This window comes from Myodes glareolus, chromosome 18 (genome assembly GCF_982192425.1).
Source record: "Myodes glareolus chromosome 18, mMyoGla1.1, whole genome shotgun sequence".
In the NCBI taxonomy this organism is placed as follows: domain Eukaryota; kingdom Metazoa; phylum Chordata; class Mammalia; order Rodentia; family Cricetidae; genus Myodes; species Myodes glareolus.
This window is the reverse complement of record NC_142043.1, coordinates 9,930,178-9,946,983: the sequence shown is the minus strand read 5'-3', so window position 1 is coordinate 9,946,983 and position 16,806 is coordinate 9,930,178. Positions and strand designations below refer to the sequence as shown.

General features: G+C 50.7%; 1 long non-coding RNA gene across 1 annotated transcript in view; it reads left to right on the top strand.

The window, feature by feature from the left end:
- Nucleotides 1-8,623, top strand: part of LOC146890686 (uncharacterized) — a 33,658-nt gene extending 25,035 nt beyond the window's left edge. The window contains exons 2-3 of the long non-coding RNA XR_014998209.2: nucleotides 5,133-5,508; nucleotides 8,445-8,623. This is a non-coding gene — a long non-coding RNA (uncharacterized LOC146890686). The remainder of the gene's footprint in view (nucleotides 1-5,132; nucleotides 5,509-8,444) is intronic.
- The last annotated feature ends 8,183 nt before the right edge of the window (nucleotides 8,624-16,806 follow it).

Sequence of the window (16,806 nt, the reverse complement as noted above, 5' to 3'; positions counted from 1 at the left end):
TGTACTGGCCACTGGTCAGTGGAGACGCAGCAATACACAGAACAGACAGCAGAGTCCTGGTGGTACGTGCCTGGCATTGAGATCCTAGCACTGGGAAGGTTCAGGTGGCTGAGTCAGGAGTTCAAGGTCACCCTGGGCTGCCTGGCAAGTTGAGGGTCAGCCTGAGCTACATAAGACCTCGCCTCTAAAAACTGAAAACTAGCTGGACAGTGTTGGCACTTGCCTTTAATCCCAGCACTCAGGAGGCAGAGACATTGAGGCTAGCCTGGTATATAGAGCAAGTTCCTGGACAGCCGGGGTTACACAGAGAAACCCGGACTCAAAAACAAACAAATGGATGAACAGACAATGAAAAATATGAAGGAACACGGTGATTGCTACAGGAGGAAATTAGAACAGCAAAAAGAATTACCTAGTGCCTGGTGACTAATTTCAAGTCGGGTGTCCAGGCAGGGCTGGGGGCATCATCGAGAAAGTGGTAATTGATCAAAGTCTGAGGATTCAAGTATGGCATGGGGGTGTGTGTCCCTAAGTATAAGAAGCAGCAAATTCAGAATTCTGAAGGTGATTACAAGGGTATGGATGGCAGTCGCAACTCAGGGATGACATATAATTGCTGAGGACGTCGGTGTGCAGGAACTGTGGCTAGACGGGTTAGAGGTGGCCTGGCTTTTTTCTTACTCCACTGTCCTGCCAGAGCCTCCTACTGGCAAGTGAGCCACTGACGGGAACTGGGAGCCTCGACCCCAGGAGAGGCACCTTGAAACAGGAAGGCTGCAGGACAGAAGAGAACTGGACTGGAGAGGACTTGCTTGTTGGCCTGCGGTGAAGACCCAGCGCTGCATAAGCTGGGTGTGGGGTTTACGCTGCAATCCCAGCACAGAGGTGGAGGCAGGAGAATCAGAAGTTCAGAGTCATCTGTACTACTCAGTAAGCTTGAGGCCAGTCTGGGATACCTGACCTGGGTGGGGGGAGTGTGTGTGTGTGTGTGTGAGAGAGAGAGAGGGGGGAGAGGGAGAGGGAGAGGGAGAGGGAGAGGGAGAGGGAGAGGGAGAGGGAGGGAGGAGAGGAGAGAAAGCCCTGGTGGAGCACACTGACTTGGACAATTGCCACCTCATAGTCTCCCTGGAGCCAATCACCTACAGAGAGCAACCCCAACGAGCATTGGCGGAAGCAGGGGCTGCAGGATCTCTGCTGCAGATGACTCTAAGACAGTAAAACCCTTTGAAAATGCAGCCGAAGCTTCTCACTCATGGACGACCACATCTAACCTGTGACTAGCGACTTTCACTGCTGGGATCTACCCCCTAGGGAAAGAGAGCACATCTCTACTCAGAGTCTCGGATGCAGGCTGTGGATGCGGCTCTGTGGGCTGAGCGATGGTCTAGTGTCAGAGTCCTGGGATTGATACCTCCTAGGACCACATACAACAGGCAGTGGAATGCACACTGCAATCCTAGCACTCTGGAGGAGAGGCAGGAGAACATGAGAGCCTGTCTTAAAACAAAAGCAAACAAGACGTGGCTGGGTACTGCTCAGTAGTAAAGTGCTTGACTAGCATGAGTGAGGAGGACCTACTAGGTTCACATGTGAGGACCTACTAAGTTCACATGTGAGGACCTACTAGGTTCAGATGTGAGGACCTACTAAGTTCAGATGTGAGGACCTACTAAGTTCAGATGTAAGGACCTACTAGTTTCAGATGTGAGGACCTACTAAGTTCAGATGTGAGGACCTATAGGTTTAGATGTGAGGACCTACTAGGTTCATATGTGAGGACCTACTAGGTTCAGATGTGAGGACCTACTAGGTTCATATGTGAGGACCTACTAGGTTCATATGTGAGGACCTATTAGGTTTAGATGCGAGGACCTGCTAGGTTCAGATGCGAGGACCTACTAAGTTCGTATGTGAGGACCTACTAGGTTCAGATAAGAGGACCTGCTCAGTTCAGATGTGAGGTTCAATCTCCAGCACTACAAACAAAACAAAACAAAACCCTCCCCAAAACAAAAGCAAAATAAAACAATCCCCCCAAACCAAACACCAACAAAAAAGCATTAGAGAAAAAAATTAAAAATTTATTAAAATTATATAAGCTTTAATTTTGTGTGTGTGAATGTAAGTTGAATGGAAAAAAAAGGAATAAAAAGGGAAGGAAAGGACATTACTGCTCCTGGGTGTGGTGGAGGAGAAAGTTATTACAGATAAAAGGGGGGGCACAGCCAGAGGCAGGGCCATCAGGGAGAGTCCAGAGTGGACATGACCAGGCTGAGCTGGGACGTGAGGAGCGAGGGTATAGAATAAGACCCTGTCTCAAAAAAGGAGAGGGGAGGGAGAAGGAGAATAAGAGGAAAAAGGACTCTGCTGTGGCAGACGCACACAGTGGAAACCCAGTCCGGTAAAGATGAACTGGCCATTGGGCGTGCAAGCCACTGCGTGACTGTCTCCATGGCTTCCCTGCTGGGTGAATCACCAGGATACTCCACTGAGTGAAGTAAGACAGCTGCAAAGAGAAGCACCTGAGGAGAAGTGTTCGCCTCACACCATCTGACTTATGTAAGGATAGAGACAAGAGACAAAGAGATTTAATCAATGGTCAGTCAGAAGAGGTTTTTTTTTTTTTTTTTTTTTTTTTTTGGCCTGGTGATGCACACCTTTAATCCTAGCACTTGGGAGGTAGAGGCAGGCAGATCTCTGTGAGTTCTGTGAGTTCAAGGCAAGTCTGGTTTACAGGTGAGTACCAGGACAACTAAGAATGTTACACAGAGAAACCCTGTCATGAGAAACAAAACAAACAAAATATAAAAAACCAAGTTTGTCTAGGGGTAGAGAGGTGGAGGGAAGGGGTGGTCTTCTCTGAGAAACCCACACTCATACTGTTGGAGTGTACTTTGATTTTTCTCCCTGAGTGCTTTTCTATTATATCTTTTATGAATTTATTCATTAATTTTATTTATGCCATGAGTGTTTTTCTTGCATGTGTGTATATGTGCCATATATGTGATGTGTAGTTCTTGCAGAGGCCAGAAGGGGGCATTAGATCCCACTGGAACTGGAGTTACAGAAAGTTCTGTGTTGTGGGATAATCTTTTTGTACACTGTAAAGATGTGTCTTTGCCTAAATTGCCTTCTGATTGGTTTAATAAAGAACTGAATGGCCAATAGCTAGGAAGGAGAGAATAGGCGGGACTTCCAGAGAGAGAGAAGAACTCTGGGAAGAAGAGAGGTGGAAGACGCCAGCGAGATGTGGAGCAAGTCAGACATACAGAGTGGGAGAGGTAAAAGCAATGGTAGAATGTAAGTTAATAGAATCAGGTTAATTAACTTATAACAGCTAGTTGGGAACAAGCCTGAGCTAAAGGTCAAGCTTTCATAATTAATAAGTCTCTCTGACATTATTTGGGGGGGTTGGTGGCTGACTAAAAAGTCCGGCTACACTTGGGAGCCTTAACCAACAAATCGTCTCTCCAGCCCCTTTCTGTTTTGAATAAATTCTCCAACCCTGCTTTATGCTGGCTAATCCCGTGATAAAGCCATGGGCCTGTGTTTGCCCGAGTTGAAGTCCCTAAAAGGTTAAGGGACTCTTTTGGCTCGCTGAGGGTGACAGTGTGTAGCTGTGTCTCTGTCCCCTCACAGATGGTACAAGGACCAGAAGTGAGGAAGCAGAGGTCTGTTATAAGGTGGAGTCTTGAGTGACTGACAGCAGTGCCTGCTGAAGAGTTGACTAATGCAGCCCCTAGGGCTTCCCCATGCCTGGCTCTGTCCCATTGCCTCTCCAGCCACATTGCAATAATTGGGATCCAGTCAAACCAGTCCACCTGACAGACAGCTCACAAAGCCCCGTGTTCCCTCTCACCCGGCTTGTCTAACTTTAGGTGCAGGAGCCCCTGCCGTTCTTCTTCTTACTAAATGGTGAAGGTGTTCTGCCTTCTTGGTCCACACCAGTCAAACTTCTGCCACAAAAGTTGTGGAAGGAGGAGGGCCAGACAAGCTTCGCAGTGACAGAAGAAGAAAGCCTTGGCTAGTGAGACGGCCCGGCAGGTAAAGGCACGTGTCACCAAGCCTAATGACCTGAACTGGATCTCCAGGATTCACATGGAAGAGAGAATCAGCTCTCAAACGTTGTCCACTGACATCTATAAGGGTGCTATGGTAAAAACACCACACACACACACACACGCTTGTGCGCACACACACACAATTTTTCTCTCTCCCTCTCTCCTCTACCTCTCTCAATAACCAAACAACAAAACAAGTAAATGTAATTAAGACAATAAAAGTAAATAAAGCTACCTCAAGTCCCACTTCCCCTTGATGGCTTGGGCCTCCGGAGGCCCCAGTGTGAGCTCCCCTTCCCACTGTGGATCACTAAACTCAGGGGCCCTACCGGGTTAGTTTTACACAGGCATTGCATGTCCTTCCTCTGTCTGTGGGTTAAGAATCTTGTGTTGAACACGGAGTCGGTGCTTGGGAACGCCTATTCAGTGAAAGAGTGAGTGAAAATGAGTCAGTCAATACCAGTGACGTCGTGGAAACATCAACTTCCAGGCTTAGTTTCAGCCCTAAGCTAGAAGTCGGAGTGGAGGGAGACGTAAAGCCCCAGTCCAGGCGCTAGAGGACTGCTGGAGTGGAGGGAGACCTAAAGCGCCAGTCCGGTCACTAGAGGACTGCCAGGCGTGGTGGTTCACACCTGTAGTCTCAGCACTTGGAAGGCAGGAGGATGCTCAGAAATTCAAGGGGATCTTTAGATACCTAAGGAGTCTGAGGCTAGCCTGTGCGCAATGAGACTCTATAGGAAAATGTAAGAACATAGCCTACTCGTGGGGTCACAGGCAGGAAAGCGGTGACAGCCCTGACTTTATCTCATATTTTTTGGTCCATATAATTGCTCACTGTTGCTTGGGAGGAGCTGCTCCTCAGCCCACACATTCATGTTTCATAGTTCAGGAACACAGGTCAGCCACGAACGTGTGTGGAGTGCAATCCGAAGAGTCCTTTGCATTCTGAAATCACGTTGTGTTCTGAATGGTACCAGCTTCCTCGTGTCTTCGAAATCTTACATGGAATCATAATTTTTGCAGTAATCTGCATATGCTTTATTTCTTGGTTCCGTCCCGTCATCCTTACAGGAAGCTGCAACTCCCACGGCCACAGTGAATGTGCCAGCAATATGAACCGGCAGACGCTTGGCCGGAAGACGACCATCTGAGTTTCCCGCACGCGCCAGAACTCATAGTAGCAAACGTCCTCTTCCCCAGTGTCCTTCCCCATTCTTGGAGAAAGGGAGGCTCACTGTATGTTTACAGTGACAGAAAACTGTCGCCCACACAGCCGAGGCCTGCAGTGTGTCCTGCTCATCTTGGTCTTCACACTGTCGCGGACGGCAAATGCTGTCTACACAGTCCACATTTGAGAAATGGTTAAAGTCTGGTTGGAGGATGAGTGGGATGACGGCTCAGCAGACAGAGCTCCGACCCAAGTTCAGTCAGATCCACATGGTAGAAGGTGAGAACCAACTCCCAAGGGGTGTCCTCTGACTTCCACGGCAAGAGATAGTGTACACACACACACACACACACACACACACACACACAGAGAGAGAGAGAGAGAGAGAGAGAGAGAGAGAGAGAGAGAGAGTTAAAAATTTAAAAATATTTTTGGATTTAAAATAAAAAGTAAAACAAAGCAGGAAAAAGTCACTCTTTCAAAGGTGCCCCTCCCAATTCCACCCAATGACTAAATGTGTCCCTCTTAAAGTTCATGTATTTGGGACTGGGGAGCCTCAGTGTGAGGAGTGCTTTGTTGCTCTTGCAGAGGACTCGGATTCGGTCCGTGGCACGTACATGGTAGCTCACAGCCTTCATAACTTCAGTTCCAGGAGATCCAGTGCCTTCTTCTGGTCAATGTAGGCCCCAGGCACGCCTGTTGCGGATATACATACATACATACAGGCAAAGTAACTGTCTTAGGATTTCTGTTGCTCTGAAGAGACACCATGGTCTCATAGTGAAAGGAAGGAAAGCATTTTGTTGTGGTCGCTTACAGTTTCGAGGCTCAGTCCATTGTCACCATGACAGGGAGCATTGGTGGCATTTGGGCAGACATGGTACTGGCTATATCTTTGTCAGAAGGCAACCGGAAGTGGACTGTGTTAAGGGGCAGTATCTTGAGCATATGTGAGACCTCAAAGTCTGTCTGCTCAGTGACACACTTCCTCCAATAAGACCACACCTATTCCAGCATGCCACACCTCCTAATAGTGCCATTCTCGATTACATTCAAACTATCACAGTATCCAGACACATGAAATGAACCTAAAGAAAAAAAAAAGGAAATTCAATAATCCTTGGAGGAATGACACCTCAGAGCTGATGCTAAGGAACTTGGTTTGTCCTGCTGCATATGGTGAGTACAGGAGAAGGCTTTGCTCAGGGACCAGTTCCCAGAGCTGTGCTGGTAGCCTGGAGCAGAGAGCTCAAATCCACGGCAATGAGATGGGAGGCTGTTGGCTCAACACAAATGGTCCTCTCTGAAGAAGTAGAAAGAGGCACAGATTCCCAAGTCTAGTGCTGGGAAAATTGTTGATGGGTTTTTTACCTATTTCCATAGTCTGGTTCTGAATGAGCAAAGAGAGACTTGGAAAGAGGCGCTGGGATCTGCAGGATGGAGAAAGCGACTCTTGGAGACCACATGACTGCACATGCCAGCTCCTATAGCAGGCAGGGAGCCCCAGCAGGCTGAGGAGCTAGAGTCCAGGATGAAACCTTTGAGCGGATAAGACTGGGATGGGAAGAGGGAGGAGGAGCCCACAAATCAATTGGAGAGTCTAACAGCTAGGGAGTGGGGAGATTTACACAGTTCTGAGCCTTCCTCGGGTGCCCCAAGTCCTAACTCTAGCCACAGGATTATTTATCCTTGCTGTGTCTGAGAAGACAGAATTCAGAGCCTGCTCACAAGAATACACAAGGGAATGAGCTGAGGTGACAGGCCATCCATGCAGCTAGGCGGAGGGCCATGAGGACAGCCCACAGCCCACTCCTAATCCCTCTCCCTTCTGCTGCAACAGACAAGCCCCCAAGCTAGACTCAGGGTCCACTCTGCTGTTGCCTAAGGAACTGTGGGTTATTTTAAGGTTGTTTTCACATCCTTATCTCTCCCACCCCCAGCCAGCAAACAGTCAGACAGAAAAACAAACAGGCCAAGGCCCACAGGGGCTGTTCACAGGGAGAGGCCAACCCTGTTCTCCCTGTCCCAGGCCCAGATTCTTCCTTGTCACATTCCTCCAGGCAGGGTCAGAGGTCCCCTTCTGTCACTCTCTGACCCCTCCTCTTTTCTGGAAAATGCTTTCCCCCAGTCTAGGAAATCCCTTCGTAGAGTTTCAGCTAAAATGAGTTTGGGCCTTTGCTGATCAAGGGAACCCCAGTACTCTGGGCTGAGCCTGCCATCCTGGCCATTTGGGTCAAGAATGCCTATGGTTAGGTTTTTGTTGTTTTTTTTTTTTGGGCCACGTGGTGATTTGTGACCTGTCAGTGAGCCCAGGGGGAAATGCCCAATTCCTATCTGTATAGACCTGGGAACCCCACAGATAGTTGGAAGAACTAAGACTAGATTCTAGGGGGCCCTAAAAGAGGGTCTTCTGTAGGTTCCAGTGCGGTTGGAGGGCACAGCCGTTGTAAGCCCAGCAGTTGCTCCCTTGTCTGCTCAGTGACTGGCCATTGTAGTCTGAATTTCAGTAGTAACAGGCCAGCCTGACCTCCTGGGGGTGGGTTGGGGTTCCCTGGAGTGTGGATTCTGGTTGGTGGTAGGAGGGTGATAGATGAGAAGATGCTGGAACAGAGAAAAGCAGGGGAGGAGGCAGGGAGTTGGTCTAGGGTCCTGGGACCTGTGGGCTCTTAACAGCACAGACTCCATTCACACAAAATGGAAAGGGCTGGGGAGACACCTCTCCTAGGCAGGCCTGCTGTCCATGTCTTCGCTGAGGGAGAAAGGAGCCCCTGAAATGGGGGGTTTCTCTTCCAGGTATGGACAGCCCTGGTGGAAGCAGGGTGTGTTCTCAGCCAGGGAACTGTGAGCAGCTGTAGACCTGGTCCGCCTGGCAAGGGTCCCCCCCATTTCCTACCTCTTGCCTTTTACCCACTGTGGCTCCCCATTCTCCTCCCTCACTCCCCGTCTGGCACTCCAGGTGCTAAGCAGGCCTTGCTCCCCTCTGACTTAGGTCAGGGCCTCAGGAGTTCTGGATCTGGGCATTTGTGCCCTTAGGGCAGTCACATAGCCAAGGCAGCCTGGTGCACAATGAAGAGCTGACCCTAGGATTTATGGGCCAGCTCTGGTGTGAGGAATGAAGTCCTGCCCCCCATCTGGCACCCCTGTATCTCTCTCGGCTCCCGCATTATCTCTCTTCTGTCACGGCAGCGAAGACTCCTCCTCTATTCTCTCTACAGGATGGACATTCTTTGGACAGATTTTGAGTTGCAAGAGAGACCAATGAAGCCATTAGATGATCAGTCCATCAACCATTATCCATCAACCAGCGTGGGAAGGACAAAACTCCAATCGAGACAAAGCTCACTAATTTGGAGAATTTGTGGATGTGTAAATAAAATTGAACAACTCTGCCCTACTCTGGAATTACAAAGTATCCTTCCTGGGACCATTTGGTGGCTTTTGTTTTCCTAGGAGGAGGGGCAGCAAGCACTTTCTCACTCTCTGGGTTTATTTTTAAACTCCCCCTCTTTTTATTTGATGCAGACTTTCAATGGAGTCTGGCTAGAATGTGTGTAGACCAGTCTGGCCTGGAACTCACTCTGTAAATCCTCCTGCCTCTGCCTCCCCAGTACTGGGATTAAAGGCATGCACCACTATATCAGATCAAAGTAGACAAACTTTCATAACTTGGATTAGCCCTGGGTAGGGCCTAGGGGTTAGTGAATGAACGGGAAGTAAGTCTGTGTGTGTGTGTGTGTGTGTGTGTGTGTGTGTGTGTGTGTGTGTGTGTGTGTCTGTGTGTGTGTATGTCTGTCTGTGTGTGTCTGTGTGCGTGCATCTGTGTGCATCTGTGTGTGTGTATGTCTGTCTGTGTGTGTGTCTGTGTGTGTGTGTATGTCTGTCTGTGTGTGTCTGTGTGCATCTGTGTGTGTGTATGTCTGTCTGTGTGTGTGTTCGTCTGTGTGTGTGTGTCTATGTGCATGCATCTGTGTGTGTGTCTGTGTGTGTGTATATGTCTGTGTGTGTGTGTCTATGTGCGTGCATCTGTGTTCATCTCTGTGTGTGTGTCTGTGTGTGTGTATATGTCTGTCTGTGTGTGTCTGTGTGTGTGTGCGTCTGTGTGTGTGTGTGTTTGTGTGTGTGTGTATATGTCTGTCTGTGTGTGTCTGTGTGTGTGTGCGTCTCTGTGTGTGTTTATGTGTGTGTGTGTGCGTGTGCATCTGTGTGTGTTGCCTTCCTCTAGATCAGTAACTCTCTATTCCCAGCCCAAATGTGGTGTGAAGGAGATGCTGTCCACTGCCCTAGTTACAACCCCTTTCCCCAGATTCTCCATCTTCCTGCCCAGCCTGACTGATATCGGCGGCGTGGGGTAGAAAGGGAGGGAGGTGAGAAGTCTTGCTGCTTCCTGGGGCTCAGCAAACTGCAAGAAGGATCATGGTTGCTGACAGAGCAGCCATCCAGGTATCTAGAGGCTCCATTCTGGACCTCCCTGGGGTCTGCGTTGGACCCACTCATTCCTCCTGCTGTGTAGAAGCACTGCTCAAGGCCCGCAGGCTGCGATGGGCGCGTGGGGCTCAGCTTCCCGGTGCGACCCCTCCTCTCTGCTGTCTCCCTCCCAGCCTCCTTCCTCCAAGCCCTGGGCATCAGAACTCTGTTCATCAGTTCTCAGCGGTCTCTTGGTCTCACAGGGTGGCTAATCGCCTAGGTTGAGCTATCAGAGGGCTGTGGTGCCTGGGAGATGGTGGGTCACCACCCGCTCCGTGTGTGCCAGACACAGGCCTCGACTCGACCATCTGTGCTCTTGCCCAGCCAGGCCTGGCATCCTAGGAGCCCAGGATGCAGAGAAACATGGCATGGGGGAGCTCCCAGGCTCTCCAGAATTGGCATAGAGAATGTCCCCTCTCCTCCTAGTCAAGGTGAGCAGATGATGGGGGCAGAGCAGTGTCCTGAGACACCTAGGAGCGTGACATACTTGCCTCCAACCTTCTCAGCCGAAGTGGGGTGTGTTTGAGGAATGCAGACTTAGGGTGGGGCTGCTCAGAGCCACTCGCCCCGGAGCACATGTGCCACCAGTTCTGGTGTGTGTGTGTGTGTGTGTGTGTGTGTGTGTGTGTGCCCGCGCGCGTGTGTCTGGCTCTCGCTCAGGTGCAAGGTGCATCCTGATTGCTGGGCCTTCCCTGTGTCCTTCCTGCCTCCTCATCTCTCTGCCTGCCAGCCCTATCGGGTTCTTTGTCTGACTGTCTGTCCATCTCTGTCACCGATCTTCTTGCTCACTTGGGGTGTTTATTGAATTGTTTTCCTGCAAGCTACAGGGCAGGCTCTCCTGCCGTCCAACTCTGCCATCCACACTCTGTCCGCGTAATTTAAAGCTATAGTTAAATTATGACTTCTCCGGACCTGTTGTGGCGCCCACGCCTAAGCCTAATTAAATGATCACATCCATTCTGAAGGCGGCTCTCCTCTCCCCTCCAACGTTAATTACAACATAAGAGGCTTTAATGGCTCGCCTCACCTCCAGCTCCTGGAAAGAAAGGTCAGGCGATTAATTTTCATCATTAATCTTTTCCCAATGTGGACACTGTGCTGTCATCGGAGCCTATTAAACCCCCTCTGTCCCCCCTGCCAGCCTCCTTCATCCCCTCATCCCCTCCTCCCTGAGTGACTACAGAGAAGGGAAGTATTTAAGAATACCTGGTCTCTTTGCTTTCCTGGAGACAGCTTCTCTTCAAGGGGCTTGGAGGTGTGTGTGGGGGGTACCCCCTGGAAGGCTGTGCAGACTGAAGTGTTATGAATTTGGAATTAGGCTAGAGGGCCTTGAGGCTGGGTCGGGGGTCTTCCATCACTCCTGTGTGTGTGTTGGTGAAGGGGGCAGACCTGGCACTCCTCTGTTCTTCGCTTCATCCTTCATGGGAAAAGCTTTCAGGAATGTGTGGGAACTCAAGGTCTCCCAGCTACCACTGGCTTGTTCATTCTGTGGTAGCCTAGATTTATCCTCTTCTTTTTTTTTCTACTGCGACTTCAGCCCCCTACAACGAAGGAACAGTCTAGATTTCTGCAGTCACACGAGGCTGAGCCAAGGTTGTCTCTGGAGACACCAGCTCTACCAGACCCACCACTTAGGAGCCTGGGTTCTCTCTCCAGCAGGGATGGCAGTCCTGGGCATACTGGGGAAAGGATTTGTGGGGATAGGCAGCAGAGGTCTAACACACGAGAAAAGGCCTGGCTTTGAAGGTTGAGAGGCGCATGAGACACGAGCCTAGGAGAACCCGAGGAGGGTTAAAGGACAACCAGGGGCTATGACTTCCCGTCATGCTGCGCCTCAGCAGTAGAATGAGGAAGGCCACAGTCACTAGACCCCCCTAAAGACAGCTTTTGTTCCAGACCCCAAATTTATTTGATTTCAAATTCTAGTGCAAACTCAGCCTGTGATGTAGGCCTGTAATCCTTGCTACTCAGGAGTTCATGTGTCCCCTCCCCTCATCCTTCTTTCTTCTGCTTTGTCCGGCCCCTACTCAGCCTCTGGCCATGGCTGGTGACTCAGGCCTGTAAGTCTAGTTACTCTAGAAGCTGAGGCAGGAGGACAGTGTCAGGTCTACCTGCCACAGATGAAGTCAAGACCAACACTGGGCGATTTAGCTTCAAAATAAAAAATTAAATGGGGGTGGGGGTGGAGGTGGCTGGGAAGATGACTCAGTTGGTAAAGGATTTGGGGTGAGGATTTGAATTTGGTCCCTAGAATACACAAAAAAGCTGGTGGTGCATGCCTGTAACTCCATGGCTGCAGGAGTGGAGGCAGGAGGATTCAGACTTGCTGGTCAGACATTGTACCCAACTGGTGAGCCCTAAGTTCAGTGAGGGACTCTGTTTCAAAGGCATCCGGTGACTAACGACGGGCAGCACACCAACAGCTGACCCACAAGTCAACATGACCCACAAGTACACACAGCGATAAGGGCCTGAGACGCCGCTCAGTGGTTGCCCCGTCTACGCCATGCATGGTGCCCTACTACATCAAAATGGAGGAGTGTAGTTAAAGAGACACTTTTCAGTAGAGGGGTGCGGCTTGGCCAGGAAGTGCTAGCACGCCAGACCAGGAAGTGGCATGGGTCCGCAGGTGTGAGATAGATCAAGACACATGACTGCTCCACGCCTGCCCACCTTCCTGCGCCGGCTCCATATATGGCCCACTCTTAAGACAGACAGGGCCCTTTTCACTCAAACGCTGTAGGCCTTTTAGGTCTGAACTGGGGCAGACTGCAGGTGAGGAAGACAGTTCTTAAAATGGTCTGAAAAGCCTTGTGGTGACCTGAAATGTCACCCATGGGCACTGGAACAGGAAGCCCCTGAGAGAAGCATGCCATGACCCCACCCTCAACTCCATCCCGTCGCTATCCCCAAAACCTAGATTCTCCTGGCCTCTGCCCGGAATGAGTATCTGAATACTCCTGTGGCCCAGACTGGATCTCCCTACCCACAGTCCACCCTCCCCTGTGCCCCCTACACCACTCCAAGGACATTGGGGACATCACGTCTACAGAGCCCTGCATGGCGGGTAATAATAATTAATAACCATTAGGAACAATAAGACCAGTGCCCACTCAGCCCCATGTGCGGCTTCAGCTTTTTCCTTTCTTCTTCTTTTTTTGATTTGACTTTGAAGAAAGTGACTTTTTTTTTAAAGTAAAAGCTGGATTGAGTTCTTCCTCGGCCCCCTCCCCCTCCTGCTGCCCCCCTTCCCTTCCATGCTCCTCCTTCCATCTTGTCCCCCTCCCCATTTTTCTCTTTCCCTTTTTTCTTTTTCTTTTAATACTCTGCGTTCTATCATGCAAATCCCCTTTCAAATTATGAGAGTATTAGAGCCATCAACGGTAATGTCACCGCCACAAAATGAGAGTGGGGACTTAAGCACCTAACGAACAATGAAATGTGCGAGCCCTGGGACAGGACAATTAAGAACTGGGCTTAGCCAGCCAGGGAAATTTATTGCTATCAAATCCATATTTCTATTTTCCCCCTGAACAGTAACCTATTTGAATATGATTAAAGGGTTTCATTACGGCAGAGAGAAGGGCCTGTGTCCCGCGGTTCCTTGTGAGCTCACAAACACAGACTGGGAGCTGATACCGTAGGGGAGGCAGTGAGGAGAGGAGGTTGTAGAGGACGGGGTGAGGGGAGGTTGGGGGAGTCCAGATGTTGAACACGGGGGCTTGGCTCCCAGTGAACGATGTGGGAACTAGAAGTTGGCAGAAGTGGAGTCCGAGTGTCTCTCATGGTGGAAGGTTCCGTAGCAGATGGGAAAACTGAGGCAGTAAGTTGAACAAGTTGGTGGTGAGACACTTGGGTTGGAATGCTGAGTGGTAGATCCAGGGCTCTGAGGATCAAAATCCAGTCTGTCTCTCCCACCCGACTTCTCCCCCACTTTTCGCGTCACCTCTGCGCTAAGCGCCGCAGATCCACACTAGAAACAGGCCACGTCAGGGAAGACAGTCTATTTCAGCCGGTGAGACGTAGACAGATGGCCCTGAGAACGGCTGGAGACCGTGAATGATGCGTGAGCTGCACCAGCTCAGAGTGAGTCATGCAGGGGCTCAGGACGTGTGTAAAACACACACACATGCATGGCACACACATGAGCACACCAGCACACACACACACACACACACACACACACACACACACACGCACTCGTACAAGCACTCACACACAGGGAGGGTGCGTGTGCAATAAAGACTTTTCTGCTCTGACAGACCCTGCCCAGGATTGACTATTGCCCCTTCCCACTTTGTCAGCTGTCCTCAAGCCCAGGAAAATCCCCATGGAAACCCTAATGCTCCCGTGAGCGTCTGCGTCATTTGAGTTGATAAAAACACTTCTCATTCCTCTTCTCAAATCCTCGGAACTACCTGGATCATCAGGCAAAGGCACTTGTCACCAAGTCTGTCAACGTGAGTTCGATCCCAGGGTCCCACACGGTGGAAGGAAAGAACTGATTTAATCAAACTGTCCTCTGATCTCCACACATGTGCTATGGCATGTGCATGCCTTCATCCCCTATGTGGGAACACACACAAACACATGTATATATACATATATACATGCAAATATATGTATATGTACACATATATGTGTGCATACATATACACATACAGAGAGAGAGAGAGAGAGAGAGAGAGAGTTAGTTTAAATTAACGAGATTCTGAGAGCTCAAACAAGTCTGAAGGCACGCACATAGTTAGTGATAGAGCTGGGGTTTGAACCAGGATCTGACTCGCATCCCTGCTCACCGGAGTGTGACTTCTGCTGTGACTCACACTTGGGTGGAGCTGTTCACACCTCCTATTCCTCTCAGTCTCTTTCTCACTGCAGACAGATTAATAGCCTTGTCAGACGGATCAGCTGTGGTGATCCTAGCAGTCTGGGGGACAGCTGTCTTGGGAGATCACCCTTGCACAGAGCGCATATACACAGGAACAAAGAGAGACTCCAAATGCTAAGTGCCAAATGGCAAGGGACCGGGAGGGAGGAGGCTGCCATGATGCAGGAATGAGGTCAGGGTATGGGTCCAAGTGACAGCCTGTGGAAGTCCTGCCCTCCCAGTGGACCTACATGGGAAGGAGACTCTTGGGAGCTGGCGGCCAGCAAGGCCTGGCTGATATTCTGAGGAAGGCCAACTGAATTTGTGACGGGAATCAGGGGCCAGGTTGTCATGTTCTTGAGTTTTCCAAACGTTGACATCCCCACCCCCTCTGGAGACAGAGTCTCTTGCAGCCCAGGCTAGCCTCCAGCTGGTTATATAGTCCAGGCTAGGCTTGAACAACTTCCTGCCTCTAGCTCCTGAGTGCTGGGTTTCCAGGTCTGCCCCTCTAGCCCTTCAGGTTGCATCTTATCCCCCGACTCTCAAGTTAGACCGGGAGCACAGAGACGGCCATGCTTCTGTCCTGTGTGAAGCGCATTACTGACAGGAGGGTCTGCCCTGTCCCATCAGTAGCTGACTTGTCACCAAGAATAAGCACTGGTTTGGTGTTCCAGAAAGGAGGGTGCACAGAGGGGCTGGTCAAGATCAGGAGGAGATAGCTCTGATATTCTCATGGTCCTCCATGGGGATTCCTTCCCAACTTCTCACATATCATGGCAACCCTTCCCCATTACCAACACTTCTTCCCCACCAGCAGCCCTTCCCCACCAGCAACCCTTCCCCATCAGCAACCCTTCCTCATCAGCAAACCTTCCCCATAGCAACCCTTCCCCATCAGCAGCCCTTCCCCATCAGCAACCCTTCCCCATAGCAACCCTTCCCCATCAGCAGCCCTTTCCCACCAGCAACCTTTCCCCATCAGCAGCCCTTTCCCACCAGCAACCTTTCCCCATCAGCAGCCCTTCCCCATCAGCAGCCCTTCCCCATCAGCAGCCCTTCCCCATCAGCAGTCCTTCCCCATCAGCAACCCTTCCCCATCAGCAACCCTTCCCCATCAGCAACCCTTCTCCATCAGCAGCCCTTCCCCATCAGCAGCCCTTCCCCATCAGCAGCCCTTCCCCATCAGCAGCCCTTCCCCATAGCAACCCTTCCCCATAGCAACCCTTCCCCATCAGCAACCCTTCCCCATCAGCAGCCCTTCCCCATCAGCAACCCTTCCCCATCAGCAACCCTTCCCCATAGCAACCCTTCCCCATAGCAACCCTTCCCCATAGCAACCCTTCCCCATCAGCAGCCCTTCCCCATAGCAACCCTTCCCCATCAGCAGCCCTTCCCCATAGCAACCCTTCCCCATCAGCAGCCCTTCCCCATAGAAACCCTTCCCCATCAGCAACCCTTCCCCATAGCAACCCTTCCCCATAGCAACCCTTCCCCATAGCAACCCTTCCCCATCAGCAACCCTTCCCCATCAGCAACCCTTCCTCATCAGCAACCCTTCCCCATAGCAACCCTTCCCCATAGCAACCCACCCTCTTCAGTGCCCATCACATCCGTGCTCTTGTCTGTTATGCTTGCGTCCGTCATTCAGAAAACCCACCAGGCACTCTCTGGAATGTTCACAGTGCACAGCAAAGAATAATGACCAGACACAGCCACCCTCTAAGGGGTAGGGCAGATATTGTCCTCACTGGAGCTGGACTCTGGTTCTAGCCCTGGAGCAGGGTCCTGGGGCCCCCTGCTGGGCCGGTACTAATATTCTCTTGCTGACTCCCAGGGTAGCGGCTAAGATGGTCTTTGTCTGATGATAGACAGTCCTTTGCCCCTCTGTTCATTCTCCTGTGAACGCCATTCATAATAAATCCATCTCCCCACTCCAGAGACAAGAGGATTACCGCAGTTTGGAAGTCAGCCTGATCTACTCTGTGAGACTCTATCTTAAAACAGCAACAACAGAACAGGTGTGGTGGTGCATGGCTTTAATTCCAGTACTCAGACCTCAGGAGGCAGAGGCAGGTGGTTCTCTGTGAGTTTTAGGCCAACTTGGTCCATATATCGAGTTCCAGGCTAGCCAGGGCAGCAGAGTGAGATGCTGACTCAAAAACAAACACAGCACAGTAACAACAAAAGACTGAACTTTGAGCAAACGAAGGTCAGTCTCTCAGCTTCCCTGGGAACTGTCACAT